The sequence below is a fragment of the Spermophilus citellus genome, assembly GCF_964194105.1.
Source record: "Spermophilus citellus genome assembly, chromosome: 12".
Lineage (NCBI taxonomy): Eukaryota > Metazoa > Chordata > Mammalia > Rodentia > Sciuridae > Spermophilus > Spermophilus citellus.
Window position 1 is genome coordinate 10,326,326 of NC_138198.1, and position 14,690 is coordinate 10,341,015.

Sequence of the window (14,690 nt, forward strand, 5' to 3'; positions counted from 1 at the left end):
CAGGCTGATGGGTGCGCCATCTTGATACATTCGTGCTACTGCCATGGACGCCGCAGAGCCAAGGGAACCTGGAGAATCGCACACACACTGTTTCCTAAAACTTCTGCCAGGAAATGATGCACATCTCTCCTGCTGCAGTTTGGATATGACTTCCAAGATTCATGTGTTAAGAACTTAATCCCCAAGTGGATGTCAGTGGTATTTAGGGGTGGGACCTGGGGAGATGATTAGGATAAAATAAAGTCATAAAGACAGGATCCCCACAAAATGGCTTTGAAAGTAGAGGAAGAGAGACCCCCAAGTTGGAGTGTTTGCTCTATCTTGCTAATCAATGTCCTCTGCCATGTTATAATGCAGCCAGAGACCCTCACCAGCTGCAGGCACCATGTTCTGGGACTTCCAGCCTCCAGTACTGTGGGTGAAATAGACCTCTGTTCTTGATAAACGACCCAGTCTGTGGTGTTCAGTTTTAACAACAGAAATCTAAAGACATGCCCACCCACTTTTCATTCAAGAAACCAAATGGTCCTCCCTACCTTCATGACCTATCACGGGCCACAGGGAGAGGATTCCAGAAACTTTGGGGAAAGCTCCAAGGCTGACCAGGAATGGTGGAGGCACAGCTCTGAAGGGATTCTGTGGCGACCTGGGGCTCGTGGTGTGTGACCCTAGGAAAGATGGATGGGAAGGACCATTTCAAACACTTTAAGGATGGTTTCTGATTCTCCCCTTTTACCTGAATTCCTAATAAGACATTTCAAATTCCTGACCCTAACACCCAGATTCCTACATTTGAAACTAATTGTCATCTGAATAAATGTTAGTATCTGTGAATAAAGAAGCTGTAACAGGCAAAGGGAGCCTGTGTTTCACACGGCAGCCCCCTGGGGAGTGGGCTGCGGAGAGCTCTCAGGCCCTCTGTCTTGGTGGCAAGGCATATGGGACAGGAAGGTCTATCCCAACTGGTTATCTGCTCCAAGATTCATAGAATGATGTGATCTTTAGGGATTGGAGTATAAGATTGAAACACAGTGGCGTGGAGTGATACTGTGCCATGGTTACTTGGGGACAGGTGAACCTCAAGCCCCCAAGACCTGTATGTAACTTATTCCTTTGCGTGTCAAAAACTTACCAGGCACCTCCAAAGGACCAGATGCTATTGCAGGCAGTCGAGATATGGTGACTGACAAGATAGACGTGGTGGATGCTGTGACGTGCCACCCAGGACCCCTGGAGCAACGAAGCTGCTGGGGTGCTGCTGGCATGTGGCCCTCAGTTCTCAGCCTCTTTGGGGACCACCTGAGCCACAGAGAGCTGCATCCCTTAAGATTGTGTCCCACTGAGAGAGCCTTCCACATCCCGTGACCCATCACAGGTGACGCGAGGGCACAGGCCTGTTGGCGTTGTGGGCGGCTCTGCAGAGGCCCCTCCCTCTCAGGACTCCCTAGGGCGGCCTGAGGTCTCTGCTGGGCTGTACCCTGGCGTGGCTCTCCCTCCGTCCTGCTCCCTTTCCCTTCCTCTGTGCGGATCCTCAGAGTGCTCCCTGGGAAATCTTCGTCCACCTCCCAGAGGGTCTGCTTCCCGGGATCCAGCCTGCGCAGACAAAGCCCCTTGTCATGGAGCCCTCAGGGAAGGCACATGCAGATGGGCCATGGAACCAGCGGAAGCCAGGCTTTGCTAAGTGCCCTGAAGGAAAGGAGGTGAGGAGACAGGGTGATGTCCAGGAGAGAACACTGGGCAGGGTGGCCTGGGGACTCTGGAGGGGTCGGCATATTGGACCAGGAACCTAATTAATGTACAAACGGAGGACGGCCTCCCAGGAGGAGAGAAGGGCAGACACAGAGTCCTCAGGTGGAAAGAGTCTTCATGAAGGTGAAGAGCGAGCAGGGAGCCAGAGGGGCATGACAATGGCAAGAGGCCACGCGTTCAGGCCACAGGCGGGAGCAGACTGTGGAAGCCACTGCTGGCCTTGGAAGGCACTTGGAGATCTGGGGCTCCTTGTCCCTACAGAGGCTTTCTGTGATTTAGAGAGAAGTGCCCTTCAGGGATACTGCCACATCGATGTTCATAGCAGCACAATTCACAATTGCTAGACTGTGGAACCAACCCAGATGCCCTTCAATAGATGAATGGATAAAAAAAATGTGGCATCTATACACAATGGAGTACTATGCAGCAATAAAAAATGACAAAATCATGGAATTTGCAGGGAAATGGATGGCACTAGAGCAGATTATGCTAAGTGAAGGTAGCCAATCCCTAAAAAACAAATACCAAATGTCTTCTTTGATATAATGAGAGCAACTATGAACAGAGCAGGGAGGAAGAGCAAGAAGAAAAGAGTAACATTAAACGGAAACATGAGATGGGAGGGAAAGGGAGAGAAAAGGGAAATTGCATGGAAATGAAGGGAGACCCTCATTGCTATACAAAATTACATATAAGAGGTTGTGAGGGGAATGGGAAAATAAACAAGGAGAGAAATGAATTACAGTAGATGGGGTAGAGAGAGAAGATGGGAGGGGAGGGGAGGGGGGATAGTAGAGGATAGGAAAGGTAGCAGAATACAACAGTCACTAATATGGCATTATGTAAAAATGTGGATGTGTAACCGATGTGATTCTGCAATCTGTATTTGGGGTAAAAATGGGAGTTCATAACCCACTTGAATCTAATGTATGAAATATGATATGTCAAGAGCTTTGTAATGTTTTGAACAACCAATAAAAAAAAATAGAGAGAAGTGCCCTTCTTTCAAGTTAAAAAAAAAAACAACAGTTAATGACTAGCTCAGTTCACCCCTGAACAACCCCCCATAGCGTCCCTGCTGGAGGTGGTGGAAACGAGGAGACTGCTCAGGGGAGACCCGGGTGAGAGGATAGGGAGAGCGCCAGCTCTGGAGCCTTAGCCAGCCTGGTTCCCCCAAACGGTGATCCCATAATTCAAACTGCTTTAGATCAATGGCCAGACATGTGCATCCTATTAGGAATGAGGCAAAGCGGCTGCTGTGAGGCTGTGCCCCTAGATTCATCCTGGCCGTCCCAACATGCTCACTCATCGCCCCTCGATGAGGGTGCACATGTGGTCCGTACTGTGCTTTACCACCCTCTCCACACACCAGAACTGTGTAGTGGCGCTGTCTAACAGGGAGAGGGCTGGGTTTCCTTGCGTGGTTAGCTCCGAATCTCTTAATAACTTGCTATATGTCTTGTATCAGATAGGAATTACACTGAGCCGCCAGGACAGAGCTCCAGCAAAAGTTGCTTAAACAAGATAAAGATTTGTTTATCTCTCACATAAGAGAATCCAGACATTGGGAGCAGAACGATAGAAGGAACTTGGATCCCAATCAATTATAGATCCACCATAAAAACACTGGAATCCTCACATCTGGCAAGAAAGAGACAGGAGAAAGGAAAAGGGGGTGCCCCATGTGGTTTTTGACCTTTTTAAGGAACTATTCCATAAATCCTACCAACAACTTAGGCTCAGATTTCATTGGTGCTAATTTAGTATATGTCTCCTCTCCATTTCTGTCCTGATACAGATATGTCACTATTTGTAGTTAAATTAATAATTACATTTCTATTTTGGGACTATATGAATAATGTTTACTCCATACTTCAAAAAGTGAACAATTTCTTTTCATATAAAATTTTTGGTTTTTCCTAGAGTTTTGACTAGCCTTTTTTTTTTTTTTTTAACAATCTGCCCTTATTATAGCTTCAGTCCCACCTCTCCCTCCTGAGTCTCTGCTGTATCAGGTTCTCTCTCTCTCTCTCCCTGATAAAGGCCATTCTCTTAGGACCTTCTGTTCTTGGCCTCCTCCTCTACTGGCTGATCCTAGTGTCTGACTCTCAGCTCTGATAGCCCTTGTGAGTTGGAGGTATTGTTTCCTGGGTTCCAAGTCTTCTTTCTTTCTTTGTTTTGATGGAGCTTTGCATCTTGCTTACTTCTAGACTAGCACCAGACGGTCTGAGATAAATAAATCATAATCCCTGTCTTGAAGGGTTTCCCAGCCTGGCAATGGGTCAGACATAGAAAGGCAGGTAATCATGCTCACGCACAGTGAAGCTCTTAGTAGCTGAAGTGTGAGGCAGCACCTCACTAGGGCAATACAGTCTGTTTGAGGGATCAAGGAAAATGTCCTTTGTAAAGGTGATTCCAGTTTTGAAAGAAAACTAAACGTTTGCTCAGTGGAGAAGTGGAGGAAGGGAATCCAGGCAGAGGGTACTACACGGGGAAAAAAATGCATGGGGTTTTGAAAGACAAAGTCACTTAAAGGAACAGTGAATTCAGTAATTCTGAATTACATAGGGTGGATTATATCCAAGGGTGCAACTAGCATGTGTTCCATGTTCCTAACAACCCATCTATAAACTGATAAGCATGTCTTATTTACAGGTTTATGGCCTAAGCATGTCCATAAATGTGGACAGGACATTTAAAACCCTAAACATCTCTGTCCAAGAAATAGGTCTTTTTGATTTTCACTGTAGGGTTTTTGTCCCGTCTCAAATGAGGGGACCGGAGGGCTTCCATCAAGCCTACACATTCCTCAGAAACAGACTGCTTAAATTATCTCAAGAGATAAAGAGTTTTATTAGAAAGCAAGAAAGAATCATGGTTTTATTGATCTAGTAGGCAAACCCTTTGGTGTTTCTAGTATGCTGTGAGATGTTAGGATTTAAAGGTTTAAGATATCTCTGCACTCCCAATCTCCCCTATCTTTCTATGTTAAAATGCTTAGATGCACAGTTTGCTTTTCCCCTCAAAATACAGAGCTAGCCCAAGCCACCAGGGTAAAGACCCCCCTCCTCCTCTCCCACCTTCCAAGATTATTGGTTTATTCTGTATTTGCAGCATTTCTAAGTGCGTCAAAGGCGTCTAGGGCAGACATAACCTCACCTTGTAGACTCCTTCTGGCTCCACATCACAAGTCTCCTGGGTATTTTTACGTTATTATTGGTTGAAACATATTTAAAATATCTTTCCTCCATAAATGTATGTGTGAATAGTTTCCTCGTCTCCCTGCACTATCCACTTTATAGATCGGAAGTTGTCAATTGGACAACGGTTTTATGGAGACTTTTTAAAAAAAAATCCCAATTCTTAATATTAGAGTCCAGAATAAGTTACTTCATGCTTACTCTCTTTTCAAATTGTTTTGTGTGTGTGTGTGTGTATGTGTTTATCGATCGAGGTGTTCCAGTGATTTTATTGAGGTATCTCTTTAGAAAGAATCAATCAGGGAAATGACTGAGTTGGTTGAAGGAGGGGAAGCAGCGTGTGGGTTGCAGGGTGAGTCAGGGGAACGCAGTGATATTCTGAAATGCACACCTAGACTTAAAACCTGACTCATAAATTTTGTTATGAAAACTTGAAAGAATTGAATTCATCCATTTATTTCTCTGACTGATATTGAATGATGACCAGGTTAGATGCTAGGTGCTCGCTGGGCAGGAGCCTGTGGAGACCCTGCCCCAGGGACTGACTGTTCACAGGTGAGAATTCCTCCCATGTGAAGTGTCACAGCTGTGTGGTCAGGTCAGCGTCCAGGAGGCCAGCCCGGCATCCACACAGTCCTCACATTTCTAGTTGAATTTTCACCCCCAAATTACATCATGTTCAAATTCACTAGGTTTTCCAACAGAGGTAAGGCAAAGAACCTCACCCCCCCCCAGCTGGTACAAAGGCCTATCCACAAGTATTGCTGTATGCTGGACCGGTAGTCAGTGACGGGTAAGATCCAATTGCAATGGTACCAACCTAAGACAGGAGGCTGACGCCCTGAGGTCAGCTCATCCGATGACGGGTAAGGACCATATGTAGTATTGGACAACCTAACAGGCACAGTCCCTAAGCCACATGCTTGTTGTTTAAACAGAGAGGGGGAGATGTTGAGAGCCACAGCCGAAGGGGCCCCAGCAAACTTCCAGCTGCCAGCTGATGATTGGCTCACAGTGGCCCCAGCAAACTTCTAGCTGCCAGCTGATTGGCTCCTCTGCAGTGATGCTCATTGGGCTGTTTCCCCGCCCTTTCAGACCACGAATCTGCTCATTGGGGGACTTTTTTTGGCTCCGCCCACGCGACCCAGCCAATCAGCCTCAAGAGCAAGAGGAATGGGGGGGGGGTGGAGAGGCTTGTGGGAAGCCGGTGGTGGCAGTTGGGCTCTGAGGGAATTCCTGAAGAGCTCGTGTGGTGTGGCATGTGTTCTAAAAATAAAGTTCATTTCTGCTTGATAAGTGACTTGTGAATTGTGCCCAGCCAGACTGCAGCATTTGGTGGCCCGTATGGGGAATTATAAAATGTCATTATAAAATGTCTTCCATGGAGGGGAAAAGAAACTTTTTGGTCATTGCTCAATTGTATACAATTTTCTTTGATTCAACCTATACTTTCTATGGTCTTCCATGGCAGAAAAAATACCAGAAATCCCACTAAGGACTTTCATTGTTTCTGGAAAGTAGTGTCAACTGCCCCAGCCTTTCTTTACAAGTTCTGACCCAATCCAGTGTCATCCTGGAATAATTTCTAGGTGTGTGTGTGTGTACATATATATGTATGTAAGTACATGTAGCATGTGTGCATATATAAACATTTATGTGCTCACTCATAGTCATGTTGGTACACATGCATATGTATGTGTTAGCTTCCTGTTGCTGTAACAAAATACGCGAGGAGAATCAACTTAAGAAGAGGATGTATTTTGGCTTGCAGTTTCAGAGATGTCAGTCTACAGTCAATTGATTCCACCACTTGGAGCCTGTGATGAGGCAGGACATGGGTAGGGGGATGACGGAGCAGAGCTGCTCACCTCATGGCAGCAGGAGGCACAGAGAGATGGAGGAGGGGGTGGGTCCCAGGACCTTCCATGGCACACCCCCCAATTCCCCGCTTTCCCGAGCTCAGCCCCACCTCCTACGGTTTCTCCTGTGTCCCAGTAGCACCATGACCTGGTCCCAAATCTTTAGCACATTAGCTTTTGGGGAACGTTTAAGGTCTAAATCATAACCTTGTTTGTATTTCTGTTGATGATCATGGAAAACACCGTACTAGAAAAAATGCAAAGTTGACTAAAAAAAAAAAATTAAAACCTCATGTGTTCATGGCTCTAGATGTCACCGTGTGGTGAATACAAGGCATTTTGGGATGACTCGAAGAGCAGTGTCACTGTAATGATCTCATCTCTAGGACGGGGAGGGGGCACCCTTGGCCAGTGAGTGACAGTGCACATTCCAGTCATAAGTCTGCTGGACTCGACCCAAAGCTCCATGCAGAGGAGGAAAGGGGGTAAGCCTGCCGGATGGTCATCCCTGCAGGCTGGTCAGAGTGAGGGCATGGCTATTGGCAAGTCCTCTCCCACCCGTGTCCTGCTCAGACACCCTGCATCCTTGAGGGTGGGGGCTGTGAGGGTGTCCGCCAGGGAAGTGGTCTTCAACCTTAGAGGCACATCAGCCACCTGAGGAGCTTCCAGAACTACTCCCCTGAGGTCCTTCTGCAGAGCCCCTGTGGGCATGGGTGGGCCAGGCCCTGGGATAATGAACTGTGATTCCAGGGCCAACCCGGCATGCAGCGGGGGCCACTGGTTTAGAAGTGATTGGTATCTGGAGGTGGAATCTCCAAAGGCAGCCCGCCTTCTTGTCTTTCTCCAGGGGAGCAGGGCAGAGCATGCAGTGCCCTTGGGGACACCGTCTTTCCTTGACAGGCGGCTGCACATCTGGCCCCGAGCACTGTGTGGACTGTAAGACCAGCCCCTGGGAGTGACGAGAAGGCCGCCTCCCTCTTCTGCGTTCCTGGGCCAAAGCAGGAGGTCTCAAGACCACAGGGTGGGGCGGGATCAGTTGTGGACACAAAAAGCCAAAGGACAAGAGGACTCTGCGTTAGCAGATTAATTCATAAGAAAAATATCAGCAGCAAAGGGCACACACGGGAATATTGTTATTGGAAAGAGCATTTGGCAAAAGAATTTTTATAAATGGAAACTGCGTGGGGTTCAAGCCATATTTAAAAACACAGCCACATGGGTGGCAGGAGGAGGGAACAGCTGTGCTCAGATATTTTCCTGGAGGGGTGAACACCCAGCCTCGTTCGGCTGTCTCCGCAGAGGGCCCCGAAGGGACTGCGTGTGTGGGTCCTGTTTACTTTTGGAACTGCCGGCCTCGCCCTGCCCAGGCTGCAGAGACCCAGCAAACGTGATGAAACGCGGTAGCTGCTCCACAGCATCCCTTTTCAGAGATTAGAAAATCTACCCCCCACCCCACGAGTCACTAAGAAATTTGTCCTGGAAATGGAAAGAACAGTGATGAACACAGAAGAATTAGTGGAGAAAAGTCAAGGGTCCAAATCTCCTGTGAAACTCCCACCTGAGCTCAGATTTCCGTCCTGAGTCCTGGGCTGGGAGTGGGCTTCAGGGGCAGAGCACCTGCTCAGCAAGTGCCAGGGTCTGGGTCCCAACCCTGTCACCCCCCAGCCCCCACACCACAATAATAAGTCCATGGTGCTTGCCTGATGGATTTCTCAGATTTGCTTTCCTTTCCTCTGACCCCCAACAGAGTGAAATGGATTCATCTTGGGTGTTTGGGGTTGGCAGTTGTTGGGGGAACACAATTCAGCCCCTGATGCTCGGACCTGCCCCCTCATGGAAACTCCTAACACAACACCTGGAGCCCGTGAGGCCCTTCCCTTGGAGCTGACCGTCTGCACGTGAGCAGAAGGCCACTGCTCAGTGAGCCCGCCCAGCACTCGCGTGTTCACCTGGGGTCCAGATGCTGGTTTCTAAACATCCTCCCCCAACGGATGACCCTGGTGGGGATGGCTGGTCTTTCAAATATAATAATCTATGAATTTATGTTGATAGAAATGAATGAATAAGTGTAAAAATGTAGAGAAGATAAGTTTCCTTGTCACTGAGTGCCAACGTCTACATCATGACGAGCTGGGTCTAGAGAGCCACCGTTTGGAGCCATGGCAGCAAGATGCAGGCAGGGCTCAGGAGTAAGACACTAGAACCGGGAGGGTAGCCCAATGACAAGAGGGACATTTATGTGGTCTCAGAGGGTCGCCCACAAGTCACTGACTAATTACGGAAGGGAAAATCAGAATTCCACCATGGAGAAAACCTGGAAGATGTCCCTTTGCCCTTTGACCAGGGCCAACAAGATGGGCTCTGGGTGTCGGCGGAAGGACACGCAGCCCTCCTGGGTCATTTCTGCTGGTTTTGTTCCCATGGTGGCCAGAAAGATCACCACAGACTCGACGGCTACAAGCGACAGAAACTCATTCTGTCTGATCTAGAGGCCAGAAGTCTGAAGGCCGACTCAGAGGGCAGACCCCCTGCTGTCCAGCTGCCCTCCTTCCAGAGGCTATGGGCACAGCCCCTGCCTTGTCCCCTCCAGCTCCCAGCAGCCTTGCTCCTCCCGTGCCACTGTGTCATTTCTCCTTCTGCCGAGGTCACACGATCATCTTCAGGGCCCAAGTGGATACCCAGGGTCTTCTCTCCATCTCAAGATCCTCAGTTTAACCCCCTCTGCCAAGACCCCTTTTCCCACACAAGGTGACGCTTACAGGTCCCAGGGTTCAGGACCCCACATCTCTGCCATGGCCGTCACTCGAACATGATGCAACAGTTTATGAAAATGCAAAACTGCAATGTCCTCTCGAGGACGCGCCCATGGACGCACACCAAGGACAGTCTGTGGACAGTTGGCCTGTGCTCGGCAAAAAAATAATGTTCCCAAAGAGAGAAACCCAGGACCAGTTCAAGATCAAAGGAGACCCAAGAAATGTGATGACCACGGCATGGTGTGGTCCTGGCTGGGGCTGCGGATCCGGGGAGTGTTGTAAAGGCACTGTGAGGCCGATGGCTCGAGGGCCAGCCAGGTTCAATGCGTGATGGATCCGTGCTCGATCTCCTGAATTTGACAATACGTTAGAGAATTTTTTGTTCAGCATTTAGGGGCAAAAATACATCTCAACTAATTCTGAAAAAAATGTGGAGATTGCTCTCTCTCTCTCTCTCTCTCTCTCTCTCTATATATATATATATATATATATATATATATATATACACACACACATATATTATATATAGTATATATGATATGTATATATCTTAAAGAGTATGCAAAGCAGGCAAGTCCAAAAGGCCTAAAAATCTTCTAGTTGAGGCTATTCTTAAAACAATTGGATGTGCATTGTTCTTTTTCTTTCTTTCTTTTTCTTTTCTTTTCTTTTCTTTTCTTTTCTTTTCTTTTTTTTTTTTTTTTGTACAAGGATTGAACCCAGGGGCATTTAGCCACTGAGCCACATCTCCAGCACCTCCACCTTTTTTTGTGTGTGTGTGGTGCTGGGGATTGAACTCAGGGCCTTGTACATGCGAGGCAAGTACTCTACCAACTGAGCTATGTCCCCAGCCCTTTATTATATTTTATTTAGGGAAAGAGTCTTGCTGAGTCACTTAGGACCTCACTAAGTTGCTGAGGCTGGCTTTGAACTCACCACTCTCTTTCCTCAGCTTCTGAAGCTGCTGGGATCGCAGCATGCACCACTGTGCCCAGCTGGAGGTATACAGTTTTGAGTTTGGTACCAGCATGCTTTTGAATTAGTGGATTTCCGACTGCAGGAGGGAAAGGAGCGATTTAGAGACCAATGCTCAAAGACCATCTTAGACTGATTTACACACGGGGAGGAAGTACCCAGGTGTGCTACAGTGGATGACTCTGATGACATTATGCTAAAATCAGGCGGACCCAGAGGCCACATATTACATGATCTCTTTCTCCCTCTGGTCACTAGATAGATAGACACCAGACAGATATCAAACATCTACATCAATCTACATCATATCTGTATATCTGTAGATGCCACATATCTATTTACACAGATGAGAGCTGTGTCTATGTGTATTCCTAGAGTAGATATGGAGAGGGCACACCAATGTGAAACGCTAGCAATTGGTAAATCTGGGTGAAGGTGATGAGAGTTCTTTATAGTTTTCTTTCAAATTTCCTGTAAATTTGAATTTTTTAAAAAACTGTGTGCTTCATTATTACTCATAAACTTGGGTACAATGTTCATGTCATTGGAAAATCTAGACCTAGTGACAGTTAAGCCAGGCAGCAGGAGTTTATCTTAGTTCAAAGCAGGGGCCACTTTAACTGTGATAATTCATCATAGTGTAATAAAAGCTGGTCTGGCCACTTAATATTTAATTACTATTGAATATTAAAACCTCAGTGTGAGAGAAAGCAGCTTGTGGGTGGAGTCTTTTAGAAATTGCTTTGATCTTTCTTTTTGCAACAGCTTTAATTGAATACCGTATTCTTCATGCGTTTGAAGCACAGAATTCAGTGGTTTGTGTTATGTCCACAGAGTTGTTGCCCCCATCACTGTAGAATACCTTCATCATCCAGAGGGAACTCTGCACCCTTTAGCCCCTACCCCGTCCACCTCCCCAGCCCCTGGCAGCCACTTTCTGCTGAATCTCTGTAGATCAGCCTGGTCTGCACATTTTGTAAGGGATCATTCCAAATGCAGTCTTTTTTTAAAAAAAAAATATTTTTTTAGTTGTCGATGGACCTTTATGGTATTTATTTATATGTGGAGCTGAGGATCAAACCCAGTGCCTCACACATGCCAGGTAAGCGCTCCACCACTAGCCATAGCCCAGCCCCAACATGCTGTCTTTTGAGTCAGGCTTTTTTTTTTTTTTTTTCCTACTTAGCATAGCAGGGTCAAGGTGCATCCATCAGAGGCTCCTATCAGTACTTCATTCCTGCACAGAAATGAGCCCCAAATGGCCTCTGGGTTGTCATTTCTTCCCTGAAGGCCAAGACTCATTTAAGGCAGAAGCCATGGCACCAAACTAAAAACTGGACACATCCAGTTATTTTAAGAATAACCTCATCCACCAGCAACTCGGGAGGCTGAGGCAGGAGGATGGCAAGTTCAAGGCCAGCCTCAGCAGCTTAGTGAGACCCTGTCTCAAAATAAAAAAATAACAAGGGCTGGGGATGAGGCTCAGTGGTTAAGCTCCCCTGGGCTCAATCCAGGTACCAAAGATGGGGAGGGGAAAGAATAATGTCATCAAGTAGATTTTTGATCACCCAGGGCTGGCCTGCTTTGCTTACCTCATGAAATCTCACCTCACCTGTTAAGACCTTTGTGGATCAGACCCCTCAGAGCTCTCTGACCTGTGACTCCTCTCCACATTACTGGGCAACAGCACCTAGATCCTTAAGCTCCCTCTCCCACCGCCCCACCACCCCACCGATCTCTGAAAGGTGGAGCTCTAGCCCTAAGTCTCTGGATGGTCTCCTGCCGTGAGGGGCTTCCTGGTTCAGGCAACAGTATCCCAGCATCAACAGAGCGCGAGTGTGGTGCCTCTTGTGGTCTTCTCATCTTCCTTGATCAGCCCCAAGTCTCTCATGCTTTTTTGATGAATAAGATTCTGGTGTGTGAATAAACCGTATGTGATGATGTGCTCATCCACTGAAGGGCATCTGGGTAGGTTCCACCTGTTGGCCTTGGTGAATGACGCTGCTCTGCATTTTTACGTACAAGTTTTTTGCTTGCGCACTTGTGTCCTTTCTCTTGGGTACAGTCCTAGGCGTGGGATTGCTGTCATATGGCACCTGTGTTGAACCCTCCGAGTTGTTGTCTGAGCGGCTACACCATTTTGCGCTCCCATGTCTGAGGGTCTCTGGACTCCCTACTTTATTGGTTTGTAGGTTCATCCTGTGTCATGACCGCACCCTCTTGATCACCCTTGCTCAGGGGTGGAGCCTTTTATTCATTCCAGTCACCCATCAAGTGGCAGGCCCAAGTCCCACTCTGTCCCAAGCCTGGGCTGTGGTGTGGCTTCAAGGGGCCGTCTCTCGGGTACCAGCACCTGCCTGGGTCTCTGGCTGCGCCCTGGTCTTTCTCCTGTTCCTCTCACACCCAGGAATGTTTCTGTCGGATGTGGGCAGGGGCTTGCGATAACCAGAAGCGGTGCTGAGTTTTACCAGAGGTCAAGGATCAGGGGACAAGCCACAGGGGACACAGATCTTCAGGGTTGAGTGCACTTCCCGTGTTCGCCTTGGGTATGAGAATTCTGAAGTTGAGCCCAAGGTGTAAACGGCCTCCTGAGGTCTGGGAAAGACATTTCAGAGGCATATTCCATGACACCCACCGGGAAGAGGCAGGCCTGGGCCAATCCCTCCACACGGGGCCCTTCACCTCCCGAATATTCATCAGCGTTCCTTCCTTTTGAAGGGATTCAGACGACGATTCTGAGAAGTGAAACCGTGTCATCAGGAGCAGCGTGTCTTTAAAAACCTTCTTCAAGTGGCAACATTGCCAAAAAGGGACATTTTAGACTTGCTTGGGGACATAGAGGACTCTGGAGATGGAAAGGCAACAGGAAATGGGAAGAAATTTCTTCCTCAAGAGAGCGACAGCAGAGGTGGAGTATGACCCAGCAGAGGGACAGGCAGAGGGACAGGCAGAGGGCTCGGACCCCATGACTCCAGAGCAGGTGAGCTCAGCTGGTGAGACTCGGGATGCTTTTAACATGGTGATCCCTGGGGACAATTGTGGACAGAGGAAGTGTTGGGCGTCTTTCTCATCTGGAGCCTGCTGGAGTGGACAGGTGTGCAGGACAAGAGTCCAGGGACACCCTGAAGGGCCTCTGTTTCCTTGACTAGAAGCCAGCAGCAGCATTTTGCAAACAGGAAGTGAAACATAAAGAAGGCAGAGGAACGACAGACTGAAGCTCCAAGATCAGAGTGGCCGGGTCTGCGTTGGCTTCACCTGCCCCTCCCTTAGGGTCAGGAGGAGTGGACGGTCAGATGCAAAAGCCACAGAGAGAAAGCTCATTCTGCGCAGGCAGGCGTGGCACAGACGAGCCCGGGCGTGGGGCCAGCCCCCTGGGCCCTTGGGCCTTCTCTGCTGAGAGTCAAGGGCCAGTCTCATTCCTGTCACCTCTAACGATGCGTGAGACCCCATTTTCAAAGCTCTTTTTAATATTTCATTTAGAGAGTCTCATTGGTTTGCTTGGGGCCTCCCTAAGTTGCTGAGGCTGGCTTTGAACTCTTGATCCTCCTGCCTCAGCCTCCAGAGCTGCTGGGATGACAGGCATGGGCCACCCTGACTATCTAGAGGCAGATCCTCCCAGGGGAGTTGAAGTCTTTCCTGAGGTCACTCTTGGGGTCTGCTCACCACGGCCTCCGTCCAGACTGCACAGTGGCCTTCCTGGGGCCGGCAGGGAACCCTAGTTGTCATAAGCAGAAGAGGACACATTGGCCTCTTCCAAGCATGGCCGGTGCAGAGCAGTCTGCTGGAGGCCCCCACGTGTCTCCCGACCCTCTCCACACGACGCAGAACTCTTCTGGTTGTCCCAAGCCGCTGCCCACCTCAGACAGCCCTGGAAGGGAGAAGCCGGGCAGGCTGACCTGAGTCCTCCTCCAGCCTTCCTTGTTTTTCACGGTTCCCTTCAGCGCCAATGAAATCAGTGGCTTCCCAGAGATAGATAACGCTCAGCAGGTAAGAGAATGCATTTAAAGTCACCTGTAAGGCATAGAAGTACCGTACAACTGTCATCATAATAATGGCATCATTATCATAAACCAGATCCTGGACTCTGGGTCTAGAGCCTGAGCCCTGGAAGCTTCCGCAGTGCGCAAAGCGAGAGGCCTGTCTTGCTCAAG

The 14,690-nt window shown here is 48.4% G+C and overlaps 1 long non-coding RNA gene across 1 annotated transcript in view; it reads right to left on the reverse strand.

The window, feature by feature from the left end:
* Positions 1–568: 568 nt before the first annotated feature.
* The window catches only part of LOC308631537, a 34,168-nt gene continuing 20,046 nt past the window's right edge, over positions 569–14,690 (reverse strand). Inside the window, exon 3 of the long non-coding RNA XR_014018245.1 lies at positions 569–668. This is a non-coding gene — a long non-coding RNA (uncharacterized lncRNA). The remainder of the gene's footprint in view (positions 669–14,690) is intronic.